Below are 18,511 nucleotides of genomic sequence, written 5' to 3'. Positions count from 1 at the left end.
ACAGAGGAAAACCAGCACTCCAACCTTTCCTAACAGAGGAAAACCAGCACTCCAGCCTTTCCTGGAAAACCAGCACTCCAGCCTTTCCTGAGAGAGGAAAGCCAGCATTCCAGCCTTTCCTGAGAGAGGAAAACCAGCACTCCAACCTTTCCTGAGAGAGGAAAACCAGCACCACAACCTTTCCTGAGAGAGGAAAACCAGCACCACAACCTTTCCTGAGAGAGGAAAACCAGCACCACAACCTTTCCTGAGAGAGGAAAACCAGCACCACAACCTTTCCTGAGAGAGGAAAACCAGCACCACAACCTTTCCTGAGAGAGGAAAACCAGCACCACAACCTTTCCTGAGAGAGGAAAACCAGCACCACAACCTTTCCTGAGAGAGGAAAACCAGCACCACAACCTTTCCTGAAAAACTAGTACTCCAACCTTTCCTAAGACAGGAAAACTAGTGCTCCAACCTTGCCCAAGACAGGAAAACCAGCTCTCCAATGTGGCCCCCTTGGCTCCTTTTCTGAGATTTCACTGTCCATGGAAGAGCATTGAGAACTTCCAGCAATTGCCAGCACCAAAAAAATGAGTACATGTGCAGAAGTTGGGAAGTTGTAAGAACTAAAGCCCAGACCTTGCCAGGCCGCACACACCTCCCATGGATGGCACATTTCCCTGGCACTGCAGAGGGATCAAAGCAGGTTCCAGCTCTGCAGGAGCAAGGACACCTCAGGAATTGTCACAGGCAGGAGGACATTCCTACAGTGTGGTGAACACAGTTTGACAAGGAATCACTCGGGGAAATTCCCAGCAAGGTGATGCCAAAGGCTGAATGGAGACACAGAGAGGGGCTGGGAGGGGACAGCTGGGGAAGAGGGGACAGCCTGGGGGACAGGAGGACAGTCTGGGGACCAGCCTGGGCACCAGAGGACCAGCCTGGGGAAGAGGGGAGAGTTTGGGGACCAGGGGGACAGCCTGGGGGACCAGGGAGAATTTGGGGACCAGGGGGACAGTCTGGGGCACCAGGGAGGGGACAGTCTGGGCACCAGGGGACCAGCCTGGGGAACAGGGGGACAGCCTGGGGACCAAGGGATCAGCCTGGGGAAGAGGGGAGAGTTTGGGGACCAGGGGGAGAGCCTGGGGGACCAGGGAGAATTTGGGGACGAGGGGGACAGCCTGGGGGGGACAGCCTGGGGAAGAGGGAACAGCCCAGGGCACCGGGGGGGGACGGGGGACAGACCAAGATACCAGCCTGGGCACTAGGGGTCCAGCCTGGGCACCATGAAATGCAGCCACCTGTGCCCAGTCCCTGCCCCTTCCACCCCAGCCCAGGCACTGGGAGGAAAAGCTCAGGCCCTTCTCCTGTGTGTGCCTGGATTTCACCCCCACACTTGCTGGGTGGCTCCAGCAGATGCTCAGAATTGCCTTCCCCATATCCAAGGCTGCCATAATTCCCATTTTCCTTGGCAGGGCTAAGAAGGAGCCTCAGAGCTCTATGCTGAGGCCCTGCAATTTCAATATATACGTTAACACTGTAAATAAAAGGAAACAAATTCCTCCAGGAAAACCTCTTCTCGTGCCAGATCAGCTCCCAGTAGTAACTGCTGTGCTCTGACAAGGGATAAATATTTACAGTGTGAGACAGAGAACACCTTGTGTTGCAATGCTGGAGCACAAACCCTGCAGGCCCTCACAGGGGGTGAGATTTGACACAAAAAAAGGGAGAACTCGGAGCAAACACACCCATTGGGGTGTCCCTTCACTCCATCTCAAGGTGCTCACACAGGGAAGTGCCAAACATTCAGAATCCACAGCAGATTTTCAGGAAGGGAGACCTCATCCCCCAGGGAATGCAGACAGTTTACAGCAAAATCGAAATTATTGCCAAGAATGTGCTGCCTTTTTTCTTTATTTATTTAAATGGAGTCTAACTTGCTCCTCTCAGATGTTCCTCTGGGGAATGGAGACACTGAAGATTTTTCTTACTGGAGCAAAAAGGCAGCACAGAGAGGCTCAGATGTCCATCCCAAACTCCTTGGACTGGGAATCCACACTGGGAATTCCCTTGGAAGAGGGAAGGGGAAGCTCAGGCTATCTCAGCTTGCAGCCTGGCTGGATCAGCTCCTTCCAGCTCAGGGAGGAATGTGGGGAATGTCATTCATACTGGCATTGGGAGGCTGGAAAACGTGCAGTGACTGGATATGCTCAGCCCTGGTACAGGGAGATGTTCTCCTCTCCATCTGCTGAGCTTTGGGGCCACTTTAAACAAGGGCAGCACCTCACTGAACAGGAATGGGGGGGGTTTGTGCCTTCTGTGCAGCCCAAACTGCCATTTGTGCCAAGCACAACCTGGCTGAGCTGTGGCACTCCAGGGTTTCCTCTCGGACAGGGAATGCTCCTCACCCAACGCCTGTCTGGGATTTTATGGCCCCTTCCCTTTGAAGCGGGGCCGACTGACGGCAGAGTTCAATGTCTATCTCTCTCTTTTCCCACTTCCTCCTCCCCTTCCAAGGGAATTATTGCAGGGAATTGTGACCCAGCACAGAGCTCTCCTGCCCTGGCCCCTCTGCTCCATCCCCACAGTCAGCCAAGCCTTCTGTTCCCTGCTCCCTTTGCTCCCCTGCTCCCAGCAGCCCTGCACAGCAGGTTATTTTTAGAGCAGCATTTTTAGAGCAAAGCCCAGAAGCAGCAGCACACTTTCAGTGCCAAACAGGATTCAGTGCCATTCCCAAGGCTGGCAGTGGACAGGAGGACACCAGAGTTTGGTGGGCGTGGACTTCTGGTGGGACTCCATGTGTGCCAGCCAGGGCTGGCCCCTGGGCACTCACTGCACTGCCCTTCCAGCTCCACACACCACCCAGTTCACCAGGGGCAGCCCAACACTGCCCAGGATGGATCCACATCATTCCCATTTCCATCCAAAGAATTGTTTTTCCAAGTGGGAAGGATCTGATCCCCCAAACCAGCACACCCACAGCCTCCACACTGGTAGTGCCATCAACCAGCCAGGAATCCACAATCATTGAGGCTGGAAAAGGCCTCCCAGACCATGGAGTCCAACCTTGGAGCACCAAGTGCCACATCCAGCCATTCCCTGGGGACTCCCCTTGCAATGCCTGACCCCCCTTGCAGGGAAGGAATTCTTCCTCATGTCCAACCTCAGTGTGGAGCCCCCGAGCTGGGCTGGCCCAGGAGAGCCCAGAGCTTCTCCCTGCAGGTCCACATGGATTTCTTCAATTTGGGATGCCCCCTCCTAGCCAGCTGGAGCCAGAAGGGACATCCCAGGTGGCTCCACCAGGGGCTGGATATGGATAGGCCATGACCCAGCCAAGGAGAAGTGCCCAAAAACACCAAGAGAGGCTCCCACCCAGCTCTCTCACCAGCTAATTGGGGTCAGAGGTGGGTTTCTAATTATCAATACTAACACTTGCCTTCTTTTTGTGATATTGGCTGTTTTCAGTGTAAATTATAGAGTAAGAGAATCCCAGAGTCAGACCCACCAAGTACCACCATCACCTCTGTCTGTTCTCAAAGCACAACCCAGTGCAGGAAACAGCAGCAAAAGACACCCAGAGGTGAATCAGACCCTGCAAACTGTAAATCCACCCCAAAACTGCACAGAGAAAAATTCCCTGTTTTCAGCATGTCCTCATGAGCAGGACTGCAATGCCAAGGTCTTCTCCAAGGGAGAGCTCCACAACCAGAGCTACACTTGGCCCTAAAATCACATCAACAGAAGCCTTTTGGTCCACTGATCTAGAAGTTCCTCTTCCTGGTCCTCTCCCCCGCTCCCTGGTTGTGCTCCCAGGTGAAAAATCCTGGCAGGAACAGTCCTGCCTCAATTGGCTCCAGCCTGGACCTGACAGAGGGTGACACTTGTGGAAATAAATAAGAATATTTTCCTCCCAAAGCACTGCTGTTAAACTCCAATCAGTGTTGGGCAGGAGAAAAGCACCCCAGAATCCAGATGGAGAGTAATTCCTTTTGGGAGGTTCCCACACATCAAGTGGAAAGGAAGAACCCAAATGCAGCTCACAGTGCCAACATCCTGCCCTCTGGAAGGGCTGGGCACCCAGAAGGGCATCCAGCACCACCCTCCAACACACCTGACTGTGTGTGGCCTCTTTTCCCTGCTTTAGAATCATAGAATGGATTGGGCTGGAAAAGACCTCCAAGATCATCAAGTCCAACCCCACTTTGATTACCAGATCATCCAATCTCACCTTAAAAACCTCCAGGGATGGGGAATCCACCCCCTCTCTGGGCAGCCCATTCCAATGCCTGAGCACTCTCTCTGCAAACAAGTTTTTTCTCATCTCCAACTTCAATTTCCCCTGGCACAGCTTGAGCCCATCGTGCCCCCTTGTCCTATTGCTGAGTGCTTGGGAGAAGAGACCAACCCCTACCTGACCAGAACTTCCCTTCAGGCAGTTCCAGACTGTGCTGAGGTCACCTCTGAGCCTCCTCTTCTCCAGGCTAAACACCCCCAGCTCCCTCAGCCTCTCCCCACAGCACTTGTGCTCCAGTTCCTTCTCCAGCCTCGTTGCTCTTCTCTTCTCAGTTGGGTTGGAAGAGACCTCCGAGATCATCAAGTCCAACCCTTGATCCAACCCCACTGTGATCACCAGCCCATGGCACTCTAACCCTAACCCTAACCCACTCTGTGCCACGGGCTGGTGATCACAGTGGGGTTGGATCAAGACATGGTGGACTCTCTGTCCCAGTCCCTTCTCCAGCCTCATTGCTCTTCTCTGGCCCTGCTCCAGCCCCTCAATCTCTTGCCTCAACTGAGGGGCCCAGAACTGAACACAACACTCAAGGTGTGGCCTCCTCAAGGCAGAGTCCAGGGGAAGGGTCACTGCCCTGGGCCTGCTGGCCACGCTAGTTTGAATCCAGGCCAGGATCCCATTGGCCTTCTTGGCCACCTGGGCACACTCTTGGCTCATGTTCAGCCTCCTTTCCCTTCCTCTTCAGCACAGAACAAGGACAAGGCACAGAGTTTGGAGTGTTCTCACTACCAAAGAAACGTCCGAGCCTTGCCCCGTCACACCCCTGGGCAAACTTTTGTTTGTGCAGCAATTCCCAGCCCAGCAGAGCTGAGGGACAGATTCCAAGCTGGTTTGTTGTCCTACAGCAGGACCAGCAGCATCACACCAGGCTTGCTGGGCAGAGAGACAGGGCTGTGCTTTGCATCACCCAGCACTCCTGGCATCATTAAGGTTGGAAAAGACCTCCAAGACCATCAAGGACAAAGATTAACCCAGCACTGAGAGGTCCAAGTCCTTCCCTGCCCCAGAGGATGCTCCAGCAGCACAAACCACACTCAGAGTGCCCCATTTCCTTGGGAAGGAGACAGGAAACTGCCCCTCAGTGTGTTCTTGTGCTCTCCAGCCTTGTAAGAGGTGCCAGCCTTCACCCCCCCTCCAACAAGGCACATGATCCCACCCCTTCCAAGTTGTTCCTAGATAAGTCTGTGCTCCCTGTTTCCCCCAAAGGCCTCAGGGAACAGCCAGGCTGCCCAGCCCACTGGAAGAGCCCAGCTCTGTGGCACAGCCCTGCCACCTTGTCCATCCCATGGCTCAGAGAGGTCCCTCCTGACCCACCCACAGCACCAGGGACAGCAATTTCACTTTATTTCCATCTCTGCTGGCTGGAGAAGCAGCTCCTCCCCTGTGGTGGAATGACTTCCACAAACACAGTGCTGGAGCACACAATCCTGCCTGCAGGAAAGCTCATTTTTCCCTACAAATCCTCCCTCCTGGAGCCATCCTGCATGGCAGTTTGTAGCACAGCCCTTCCCCTCCCAGTGTTTTGTGGGCATTCAACAACCTTTACATCCCGGTTTGCATTTGGAGTCCTTGAGTTCAAAGTCGAGGCCAACCGTCCATCACATCACATCCCATCTCCTTCCAACTGCAGCATTCCAGAGTGGAGACCTCTCCTCTTCCCTGTCCATCCCATCCCATCTCCTTCCAACAGTAGCATTCCAGAGTCGAGACCTCTCCTCTTCCCTGTCCATCCCATCTCCTTCCAAGTGCAGCATTCCAGAGTGGAGACATCTCCTCTTCCCTGTCAATCCCATCCCATCTCCTTCCAACTGCAGCATTCCAGAGTCGAGACCTCTCCTCTTCCCTCTCCATCCCGTCTCCTTCCAAGTGCAGCATTCCAGAGTGGAGACCTCTCCTCTTACGGGTCCATCCCATGACCTTTCAAGTGCAGCATTCCAGAGTGGAGACCTCTCCTCTTCCCTGTCCATCCCATCCCATCTCCTTCCAACTGCAGCATTCCAGAGTCGAGACCCCTCCTCTTCCCTGTCCATCCCATTCCATCTCCTTCCAACTGCAGCATTCCAGAGTCGAGACCTCTCCTCTTCCCTGTCCATCCCATCCCCTTCCAAGTGCAGCATTCCAGAGTGGAGACCTCTCCTCTTCCCTGTCCATCCCATCCCATCTCCTTCCAACTGCAGCATTCCAGAGTGGAGACCTCTCCTCTTCCCTGTCCATCCCATCCCATCTCCTTCCAAGTACAGCATTCCAGAGTGGAGACCTCTCCTCTTCCCTGTCCATCCCATCCCATCTCCTTCCAAGTGCAGCATTCCAGAGTGGAGACCTCTCCTCTTCCCTCTCCATCCCATCCCATCTCCTTCCAACTGCAGCATTCCAGAGTGGAGACCTCTCCTCTTCCCTGTCCATCCCATTCCATCTCCTTCCAACTGCAGCATTCCAGAGTGGAGACTTCTCCTCTTCCCTGTGCCTCCCATCCCATCTCGTTCCACGTGCAGCATTCCAGAGTCGAGACCTCTCCTCTTCCCTGTCCATCCCATCTCCTTCCAAGCGCGGCATTCCAGAGTGAAGACCTGTCCTCTTCCCTCTCCATCCCATCCCATCTCCTTCCAACTGCAGCATTCCAGAGTGGAGACCCCTCCTCTTCCCTGTCAATCCCATCCCATCTCCTTCCAACTGCAGCATTCCAGAGTGGAGACCTCTCCTCTTCCCTGTCCATCCCATTCCATCTCCTTCCAACTGCAGCATTCTAGAGTCGAGACCTCTCCTCTTCCCTGTCCATCCCGTCTCCTTCCAAGTGCAGCATTCCAGAGTGGAGACCTCTCCTCTTCCCTCTCCATCCCATCCCATCTCCTTCCAACTGCAGCATTCCAGAGTCGAGACCTCTCCTCTTCCCTCTCCATCCCGTCTCCTTCCAACTGCAGCATTCCAGAGTCGAGACCTCTCCTCTTCCCTCTCCATCCCATTCCATCTCCTTCCAACTGCAGCATTCCAGAGTCGAGACCTCTCCTCTTCCCTCTCCATCCCATCCCCTTCCAAGTGAAGCATTCCAGAGTGGAGACCTCTCCTTTTCCCTATCCATCCCATTCCATCTCCTTCCAAGTGCAACATTCCAGAGTGGAGACCTCTCCTCTTCCCTGTCCATCCCATCCTATCTCCTTCCAAGTGCAGCATTCCAGAGTGGAGACCTCTGCTCTTCCCTGTCCATCCCATCCTATCTCCTTCCAAGTGCAGCATTCCAGAGTGGAGACCTCTGCTCTTCCCTGTCCATCCCATCCCATCTCCTTCCAACTGCAGCATTCCAGAGTCGAGACCTCTCCTCTTCCCTGTCCATCCCATCTCCTTCCAACTGCAGCATTCCAGAGTCAAGACCTCTCCTCTTCCCTGTCCTGAGCTCCAAAGCTAAAACTCACAGACTATTCCAGTTTTCAGAACCCTCCTCATCTTAAAGGTGTGAATAAAGAAATTTTCCTGCCCTTTTGGGTACATTATTTGAGCAGCAAAGCCAATCTCCCCAATCCCCAGGAACCCACAGCAAGGCAGGAGGGGTTTTTTTGCTCCCTGGAAGAACCATCTGTATAATTCAGGATTATTCTGTGTTATTGAGGATTATTCTACGTTATTCGACATTATTCCATATTATCAGCATTATTCTATATTATTCAGGATTGTAACAGAAACAACAAGGAGACACCTGTAGCTCCCACAGGCAAAAAATGTAACCTTCCTAACACTTCCTAATTCTGAATACTCGGGAACAGCACCCAAGGGCATTAATTAATTCCCTCTTCCAGGCTGGGATCCTTTTCTGGGAGTGATGAGAAAGTTTTGCCAACACAACCCCAGAGCTGAATTGAAGTTTCTTTCCCCAAGCAAAGGGAAATAAAAGTGGTTGTGGCCAGGAGGAAGATGCAGAGAGCAGGATGGGAGCTGCCTCCTGTCAGGCCCTTTATGAATAGCAGCTATTCCTCAACTTTAACTCAAAGCAAATCCTCTTAGCAAACCAACAGCATGAGACAAATGAAAGCCCATTTTCCACAGTGCTCACAGAAATTAGCTGTAATTAAGTCTCCCTGACAGGCACCTCATTAAAGAGCCCGTTTCTCCAGAAAAATCAGCCAAGTGAATTATTTCCTCCCAGTGAAATATCGACTTTTTTTCGCTGCTCATCAAAGAAAGATGAAGTTCAGTTCCAAGGGGTGGCAGAGCTGGCTGGGATGAAGGAGTGAGACGTTTAAAAAGAGATTTAAAACAACCCCCTGCTCTGCTGGCAGCACCCAGGGGAAAAGCTCAGCCCCTGCATGGGGTTTGGTGTGGAAATGGCAAAAAATGAACCCCTGGGAACACAGCTCTGCATCCAGCAACTGCTTCTGTGTGGATATGGAAATAACGGATCTGGGACTGAATATATGGCAAAGGAAACAGAGAAAGCAAAACAAACACTCATAAAAACACTAAAAAAAAATTAAAATCCTAACTAAAAAAAACTAAAAAAAACCACCCAAACCCCCTAAAAAACTAAAAAAAACAAAACAAAAAAACCCCTTAAAAACCTTAAAAACCTTAAAAACCTTAAAAACCTTAAAAACCTTAAAAACCTTAAAAACCTTAAAAACCTTAAAAACCTTAAAAACCTTAAAAACCTTAAAAACCTTAAAAACCTTAAAAACCTTAAAAACCTTAAAAAACTTAAAAAACTTAAAAAACTTAAAAAACTTAAAAAACTTAAAAAACTTAAAAAACTTAAAAAACTTAAAAAACTTAAAAAACTTAAAAAACTTAAAAAACTTAAAAAACTTAACACCCCAAAAAACACCCCAAAAAACACCCCAAAAAACACCCCAAAAAACACCCCAAAAAACACCCCAAAAAACACCCCAAAAAACACCCCAAAAAACACCCCAAAAAACACCCCAAAAAACACCCCAAAAAACACCCCAAAAAACTAAAAAATCTTTTAAAACTTACAAAAGCCTTACAAAAACAAAAAAACTAAAAAAACCTCAAAACCTAAAAAATAAAAAACTTTAAAAACTAAAAAAACTAAAAGAAAACTAAAAAACCCAAAAAAACTAAAAAATAAAAAACCTAAAAAAACCCAAAAAACTAAAAATCTAAAAAAACTAAAAAAAAAAATTAAAAACCTAAAAAAAAGAAAAACTAAAAAATACCTAAAAAACTTTAAAAACCTAAAAACCAAAACAACCTAAAACAAAAAAACTAAAAAAAACTAAAAAACTGAAAACTAAACAAAACCAAAAAAACTAAAAAAGCCTAAAAACCACTAAAAACTAAAAAAACCTAAAAAACTAAAAACCCTAAAAAACGCTAAAAAAACCCCAACCAAAAACTAAAAATACAAAAAAAAAATCCACACAACTAAGAGAACACAATTCTAACCAAAGTAGAAACTGGCTGGCTCTAAGATCCAAAGTGCAGCTTTTTGAGGCTGGAATGCCCCTCCCGGGAGGCACAAAGGCTCATACCATGCCCATCAATTCCTCTGCACTGGCACATGCCAGCTGGGAGCAGACTGGAATCCAACTTAGTTCTCAGGGAATATCCAGTAGGAAAACAAACTAAAAAAAAACAACAAAAAAAACCCCAACATTGACCAAGATGTGCCCAGCAATGAATGCCATGAAAAAGGCCTGAATTTTCAGAGAGCTGCAATTCCTTGCAAAGGGAAAACCACCGAATCCTTCCATGAGATTTTACAGCCTTTTCCAACACCATTATGCAACCTCCTGGTGCCTTCCTGCTTCTCTCCCCATTCCCTCCTGGATGCTGGGAGGCAGCTCCTCAAGACAGCCAGAAATCCAGTGCAGATTTTTCCCCTCCTCCTCCTCCTCGTCTCAGTTTCAACTGCCCAAATCTTTCCGGTGCAGAAGCGTTGCCCAAAATCTGCTCAGTGTTCAGGCAGCCCTGGCAATGACAAGCAGCACTTCATGAATCATCTGTTCTATATTGCCTTATCAACACAGGCCACTGCAGGAGAAAGTCAGCCTGGCCCACTCTGGGTTTGTGCATCACACACTCAAAATGCAAGTGGCATCACTTACTGGGGCTCTCTGAGCAGCTCCCTCCTCCAAGGACTCAAATATATAAATATATGTATATAGGAGACAACCTAAACTGAACCCCAGTGCTGAGATCCATCTCCTCCCCCACCACACACAGCCTTTAATTTTTCAGAACACTTTCACTAGTTTGCAACGTCGCCACGTTTCTAATTATTAAAGCAGCTTTGCTATTTCTCAGCTTCATTTGAGTGGCAAATTCACATATTTTCATGATTTTTTTCCTCCCCTCCCCAGCCTTCTGAGCTCAGCAAGTGAGGACAGGCAGGTTCTTCCCAGTGTTCTGGAGCTGGAGGATCTGGGAGCGAAGGGAAAAGGGAGGGAACAGCCACCCAGCTGGGATGACGGCTCCAAACCCCAAAGGAACTGTGGATTCAGTGACAAGACACATCCTGTCACCTCCTCTGTCCATTCAAACACACTCTTGGGAAAGCACAAACTCCAAGGATTCCAGCAGGGTTCTAATAAAATGCAAACCCTTGTAGACCAGGTAGCAGGATTGGAAAAGATTATGGAAAAGCCCTGGGATAACTGGAAACAAGCTAAAGGTGAACTGGTGGAGCAGGAGGTGACACCACCAAGGAAGCCCGTGAGAAAACCTGGTCAATACTTCATGAATGTCATTACCAGTGGCCAAATAATATGATCAATTAATATTTCCTTGTGGTCTGGGACAAGCTTTGCCTTTGAAACAGGCAGCAAAGCCACTGCCCTGGTAACATCACTGTGTGTGCCCACCCAGGGAGGCAGGAGGAGTAAAAACACAGTCCAAGGGCTTGGGGGGTTTACTTTCCACACAGATAAATATAAATATACACAATGAAGGGGCATTTCTCTCCAGCAAACCCAAATACCCACGATGCCAAGGAGTGTGACACAACCACCCTTTAACTGGAAAAGGACACCAAAGAACTGTTTTAAGCCCAAGACTGAGCTGGCATAGCAGGGCATCACTTCAGCACACACTCAAAGCACTGAACCCACTGGAAGGTGAAGGAAAACTGGCCTGGAATATTTGATTCTATCACCTATTAAGTATTTTTGTCCCAACACTTGGTGTGGGCAAATTCACATATAGAAGGTCTGCAGCTTTCCCAGATTTAAACCTGGAAATGAAGCTCCAGGCACTGCCCAGTCTGTGCCCCACAGATACACCCTGAGCTGCCTCTGTCAGGCCTGTTCACACAGAGCACAAGCCATTCCAAAGAGGGCAAACCAACCTGAGCCCAAAGACTCCTGGGCAGCTTTAACCTTTATTTTTACCAAGTCCAACTCCTCAGCCCTGCAGCTCAGCCTCAGACTGAAGGGTGAATACTCCCCTCCACCTCCTCAGCAGGAATGGACAGGCAGCTCCTGGGCTTCCATCTGAAGGAATCCTGCCCTGGGAGGGTGGGCAGGCCCTGGCAGAGTTTTCCCAGAGAAGCTGTGGCTGCCCCATCCCTGGAAGTGTCCAAGGCCAGATTGGCCAGGGCTTGGAGCAACCTGGGCTGGTGGGAGGTGATGATTATCTTTAAGGTCCCTTCCAACACAAACTATTCCATAGTTCTGTGGCAGAAGAAGGCAGAAACAAGTACTGACCACAGGGGCTGGAATTCCCACCAGTTCAAGCTGCTGCTCTGGAGGAGAGGGCAAACCACAAGGCCACAGGTCATGGTGACAGCAGGTTGGACAAAGCTTCCACCCAAAACCAGCCCTGATCCAACACAGCTCCACGTAACCAGCAAACTTTCCCAATCCAGATGCCCCAAGGGTTCAGGAGGCAGCCTGGAGTTCAAACCACCAAAGACTTGGGCAAAACCCATTTATTCAAGACAAGGCCCTGCAATCTGCACCCACCTAAACATCTGAGATCAGCTCAGTTGGTTAAAACTTGGTTGTAATAATGCCAAGGTCATGGGTTCAATCCCCTGTCTGGGCCATTGACTTAAGAGTTGGACTTGATGATCCTTGGGGGTCCCTTCCAACTCAGAATAGTCTGTGAAAATATCTGTGAAATATGTTCTCTTACCAGCTCCTGTGACCAGGTAACTCCTTCAGGAGTCCATCAACCTCCAGGTGTCTGTAAACACACCACTCCTGATTTATAAACACACACACAAAAAAACCAACTAATTTTGGGGTTTACTTTTTTATTGTTTCACTTCACTGCTGCTTTTACCTTTTCTGCACTGCCCCTGAAACTCGAGCACGGCACAGAGTTGTGACATCACCAGCACCAAGATTATGGGAGAAACTACTTTTTCTATTTTCAGAAACTCATGGAATGGTTTGGGTGGGAAAGGACCTTAAAGATCATCCCACCCCCTGCCATGGGCAGGGACACCTTCCACTATCCCAGGTGGTTCCAATCCTTGTCTAAGGAGGTCTTTTTTGTGACTCACCATCTAAAGGTGAGTCCCAGGTGAAACCAACCTGCACTAAGGAGCTCACCGGCAGCCACATCAGCCTCTTGATTGCCAACACCTGCTCCCTCCTCACCCAGACACTCCCTGGGCTTCTCCACAACTTCTCCTCTGCTTTCCCTTGGTCCCTGCCCCCTGCCAGCTTCCCCCTTCTTTAGGACAGTCTGTTTAGCAAGAACACACAAGCTTTTCATGGGCTTTTCTTCCCTGTCTCCATCCTATAAAGCAAACGACAAATTCCTCTGCTATTCCGAGGATGTTCTCAAAATGCCATTTCTCCCCTCTCTAAAGCCAAGCCCTGAAGCAGCACCAAAAAAAAATATCAGAAAAGTTAAAAATTTGAAGATTTAGATGCCTTTTTTCCCCCCTGAATTCAGGCCACAGCTCAATACCAGTCAGACACAAGTGCTGAAAGGAGCCCAGGAAAACAGGGAATCCTGGAAAGCTGCATCTTCCACATTTCCCTTTCCCCAGCAAATCTGCAGCCTCTCCAACTTACTCTTTCTAACTGGGTGGCATTTTACATTTCCAAATGTAATTGAGTGAGCGTGTTGCCATGGGGACAGCAGGGTTCTGCAATAACTTTGTTGCCTTCTAATTGCTGTATATTTGTATACAAGCAGCTGAGCTTTCTGAATTCAATGCCCTCAACTCTTCCCCCAGCGAGGATGAAGCAGCTCAGAAAGCTCAGAACTCTGTGCACGGTGCTGGAAACATCAGAAACGATTAAAACTCAGCGCATTACACACACAAAACCACCACGAAGCCTTGCCAAGAAGCAGATTATTATATAAACTTCAGAGCTCCTTAGCTTTTAAAAATGTTGCCGTTACAACAACAACAACAACAAGGAGAAAAAAAAAGCCCAATTCAGATAATTAACTCCAGGTAGCTTTTGGCAAGGGGAGAAGCACTTTGAGGGCAGTGAATGCAGCACGAGTCCCATTTATTGGCAGGCCTGGATGCCAGTAAATCAAAATGCACTGGCCAGGGGATTACTGGCTCAGAGGTGAAATTCGCTGTGGCTCCCAGGGCCAAAATAACGCTTGCTCCATCTCTTCAGCCTCAGGAGGACAACGGGATGCAGGCGTGGGAAAGGAGCACGGCAACGAGATGCCTGGTGGGATGAACCAGGCGAGAAAAGGGAGAGCACCGACATCGCAGCCCGGATTTTACAAGCCATTCTCACACCCTGAAATCCACCCACACCTTCCCAACCCCGATCCCGCACTGCTTGGGAGCGTTTTTAGAGCTGTAACCCAGCCTGGAACACGAGGCTGGAGCCCGATGGATGCCAATCGGCCAAAACAACCCATTGCCAAGCGCAAAACCACCACCAACCAACCCCCAGCACCTTCCACTATCAGCAAACGGGCGCACAACACAATTACGCAAGTGCTTTGAGCGAAGGGCAGGCTCCGTTCTCTCCCTCCAGACGCTGCCCAGCGTCCAGTTATTGCCATGGAAATCCATCTGCTGCCGGGGGGCACCGCGGGGACGAGCCCTGGGCAGCGGGGAGCGCTTGGGGCAGCGCGGAGCATCTTCCCCGATCCGTCCCTGCGGCAAAACGCACACGCGGCCGCGGGGCAACTCCTCCCTGCCCCAACCAGGAGCTGCGGGTCCCTCTGGCCCTACGGGGGGCGGTTTGGGGGTTCGCGAAAGGCGAGTTTCGGGGCCGAAGCCGTCGTGCTGGGCCTCGGCCCCGCCGCCTCCTCCGGGCTGGCCGGGAGCGCCGCGATGCCGAGCGGAGCGCCCGCGGTTGATGCTGGCGGGAGCCAAAAAAAGAGCCATTTTCGGGGTTTTTTTCCACGCGGGGCCCGGCGGGAGCGCGCAAACTTTCCGTCAAGTGCCGCGTTATTCCCGGGATAAGGCAGGGAGCGGGAAGGGGAGGGGGGAAAAGGGCTGGAAGAAGCACCGACCCCGGGCCGCGGCCCGCACGCCGCCGCAGGGCCCCTCCGCGGGCGTCGCCGCCGCCACCGCAGGGCCGCGCCCGCCCCGCCGCCCCCGGGGCCGGACCCCGCGCCCTCCCGCGGCCGAGCCGCGCCCGCTGCGTCGCTCACTCACCGCCCGCATCGCCCCGCACGGACCGAGCGAGCCCCGCACGAACCGAGCGCCGCCGCCGCCGCCGGGGACGAGGCGGAGCCGCGGCCGCCCGGGAGGGGGCGTGGCTTTGCGCGGGAAAGAGGGGCGTGGCTTTGCGCGGGAAAGGGAGGCGTGGCTTCGCGCGGGAAAGGGAGGCGTGGCTTTAAGCGCGCGCGCCCCATTCACAAAAAAACGCCGCCACCGTCCGCGCCCCGCCCCGCGCGCGCCCGCCGAGGTGGGCGGAGCCCGCCCGCCCACGCCGCCCAATCAGCGCGCGGTGCGCCGCTCAAATCCCCAGCGCGGACGTCGTCGATTGGTCGAGCGAGCTGCCCGTCAACGCCGGGCCCCGCCCACTCCATTCCCCCTCCCCCTCTTCCCTCGCTTTACACACACCCCCCCACGACCCCGCGGCACGCGCGGCCTTAAAGGGGCCGTGTCGCCGGCGGTGCGGGTGGCGCTGGGGCCGGCTCGGCCTGGCCTGGCGCGGCCTGGCCCGGCTCGAACGCGGCGGCGGTGACGCGATAGCGGCGGCAGCGGCAGCGCCGCGGACTGACCTGTGTAGCGGGCGAGGCGGGGAAGCGGCGCGACGATGGTGGCCCCCCCCCCACCCCAGCCCTGCGCGCCACCGACCGACGGACTCAGCCCGCGACGGGATCCGCCATCTTGGAATGCTTTTATTTATTTATTTATTTATTTTATTTCTTTCCTTTTTTTTTTTTTTTTTTTTGCTCGTGGGGAATCACGTGGCGCGGCCAATCGGGACGCGCGCGCTATTTATAGCCGCGAGGGACAGGCAGCCAATCAGGCGCCGCCCCGCGCGGCCCAGGCCACGCCCCCGCGGCGCGCGGCCCGTCGCCACGGCAACGGGCGGGCCGGGGGCCGCCATGTTGGCCCTACAGGCCCCGGGAATGGCACCGGGAGCGGATCCCGGGCGGGCCCTGAGCACCCCCGGCGGGATGCGAGCCCACGGGAAGTGCAGTCCCACTGTCATGGGGAAATAGGAAACGTTCCCTTTCTCTCTGTTCCCGCCATTCCACGCCCTCAGGATCGCCGGTCCCGCTGTTGGGCCCCTCAGGTACCGCCGCTGCACCCACGAGTGCTGAAATAAATGAGACATAAAAGGCACAAAGGCGCAGAGCACGGTTCGAAATTTCGCCCTGGATTGCCAAGAGTCAATAAATAAATAAATGGGAAAACATCAAAAGCAGTAGCCCGTCGTGTCTCTCCAGCCCTGTTTTCCTGTCAGCCGTTCCACACTGGATTGATTATTTTCAGTTTTTTAAAGAATTACCCCACAGAACTTGGGTTGCCTGAGCCTCCCATGTCCCGCTCTGAACACCCTGGATCGCGGGAAGCAAAACATTCTAGCACCTTGGGGAACAAAGCTCCTCAGGGGGTGCCTATGGGACACAATTCCATGGGAACATCCCACCTGAGAGGCTCTAAAGATGCTTCCCAGGGATTCCCCATTGCTGGAATTGTCCCAGCCCAGGCAGGATGAGGTTTGGAGCAGCCTGGCCTGGTCGAACTTCCCACTTCCAAAGGATTTCTTCCCATCCCTGCCTGGAGGATCCAGCCTCTGACATTCCCATCCGTCCCAGCCTGCTTCTGAGGCCTCTGGTTAATTAGCTTTGGTTAAATTGTCTTTAAAACTTTCAGATTTCCCTTAAAGAAAAAAAAACTGAACTCGTGTGGTTCAGCCATCTGGATTTCCATAAATTCTGGGAGCTGATGGGAATCCTTAACAACATTGTCCCTCCCTCAACAATTGCACACATGGGGTAGTGTAGAAACTCTGCTCCTTTTTCCTCTCACTCTTTTGGGATGTTCAGCACCCACGTTTGCATTGGAAAGGCCCACCCTTATAAAAATCCCTGGCATTAATCCCACCCTTCCAGCTGCTTTTTGTCCCATTTTGGGAAGGGGCTCCCCAGGGCAATGATGGCAGTGCCAAGGCTGCCAGAGCTCCAGGATGGACAATGCCCTCAGGGACAGGGTGAGATTGTTGGAATGTCTGCCTGGATGATCCATCAGGAATTTTCCCATCCCTGGAAGTGTCCAAGGCCAGGCTGGAGCAATCTGGGATAGTGGGAGTTGTCCCTGCCCATGGCAGGGGGTGGGATGGGATGAGCTTTAAGGTCCATCCCAACCCAAACCATCCTGGGATTCTGTGATCCCTGTGAGTCCCTTCCAGCTCAGGATGTTCTGGGATTCTCTGCCCTGATTTGGCAGAGGTCAGAATGACTCTGACAGTCCCATCAGCAATAACATCCTGTCAACTTTCCATCTTACTTTGTTTTTAAGAGATTAATTCATTCCTGTCATCTTACAGATATTACATTTTGATTATTCTGAGCTCAACCCTCCAGGCCCATCTTGGAGCCCAAAATTCTGGGATATTCTCCCTGTAATACCCACCTGAGAACACCACTGGCATTAAGAGCTCCACTTCTGCCTAAAGATGAAGCCCTTTTTGTCTCATTTTTAGCTCCTGTGGGTTTGTTTGTGTTCTTTGGCTGGTGAGGTTTTAGGTTCCCTCACATGGTTGTTCCACTCTCTTTATTTCGGGCCAACTGGTGTGCTCAGATAGATGGATGGATGTGGATAGATGGTCTTCTAAATGATTTTTAAGTGTCAGGAGACCTCTGGGTTGGGAGGGCTTTAGGACAGAGGGTGCCTAATGCCAGCTGTGCCCAGGAAACCTTGGCTAAGGGAATGCTGGGTGGTCAGGTAGGACCCATCTGTGGCAGCCAGGTGAGGATCTCCCTCTCTTTGTCCCCATTTCTGCTCCAGCCAGAGGGAGATTTGGTCCCAAACGCACCAAACTTGAGTCCAAACCATTATTTTGCCTAATTGGTTGATGAAGCTTCTGAACATAACCCTGCCTGTGCCCTCATTAGGGATGTTGGACTGCAGACCTGCTCTCCACTGCATTGCTGAAGAAGCTTCCAAAGAGGAGAGAAGAAAACTCTGCCCTAAAAGTTGCCAGGGAGTGTAAGTTTTCTCTTCCACATTTGATTGATGCCCTACTAGTGGCTGTGGGTGTGAATATGTGTCTCTATTAATACCCAGTCTAGGCTAACCTGTGCATAATGACAGAAGATTAAACCTTTTTCATTCTTCATGGAAATTAGACCTCAGAGATTCACAAGGATTCTTCCTATAAGTTAAATCCAACATATTGGCCATAGCTGTATATAGTCTGTTTTTACTGGAATTGTAGCTGAAAAAATTTACTCAGAAGCCACTGCGAGCAAAAAATAAAAACCTTAAAAAAAAAAACCTTGGCAGAGCTAATTCATAAAGATTTAAATAAAAAGCAATTACAGAACTTCCCACCCACCTCCACTTCATCTTGAGCTGAGCTCCTTGTTTGTCAGGAGTGGTTCCACGTTCCCTGTTCCCAGGCAGGAAACAGCCATCACAACACTGCAGCTTCATTTCCCTCCCCATTACATGGGGCTGCTGACACTGGAATAGGGTCCCTTGGCTTTCCACCCTCATCCTGCCTCTCCACAGCCTGAAAAAAGGAGTATGAAGCTGGGAAAAAAAGCCAGCAGGAGCTTCCCCTGGAGCCTGGACACCCGGGATCTGCTCCAGGTGCCAGTGCCACTTGGTTCCCTGGAGAAAGCCAGGCTGTCCCAGTTCAGCAAGGTGGGACCAGTTGATCACTG

At 51.5% G+C, this 18,511-nt stretch overlaps 1 protein-coding gene across 6 annotated transcripts in view; it reads right to left on the bottom strand.

Annotated features, from left to right (window-relative positions):
* Window positions 1-15,491, bottom strand: part of HDAC4 (histone deacetylase 4) — a 175,880-nt gene extending 160,389 nt beyond the window's left edge. For 5 of the 6 annotated variants that reach the window (XM_071562872.1, XM_071562877.1, XM_071562876.1 and 2 more), the window contains exon 1: window positions 14,820-14,913. The gene's annotated coding sequence lies outside the window, so the exon portion shown is untranslated. Of the gene's footprint in view, window positions 1-14,819; window positions 14,914-15,391 lie in introns of those variants that run through there. The other variant, XM_071562873.1, reaches the window with a different exon arrangement.
* Between the last annotated feature and the right edge of the window lie 3,020 nt (window positions 15,492-18,511).

The sequence above is a fragment of the Pithys albifrons genome, chromosome 8 (assembly GCF_047495875.1).
Source record: "Pithys albifrons albifrons isolate INPA30051 chromosome 8, PitAlb_v1, whole genome shotgun sequence".
Lineage (NCBI taxonomy): Eukaryota > Metazoa > Chordata > Aves > Passeriformes > Thamnophilidae > Pithys > Pithys albifrons.
Note: the sequence above shows the minus strand (reverse complement) of the source record. Positions and strands in the feature narration are given on the sequence as shown.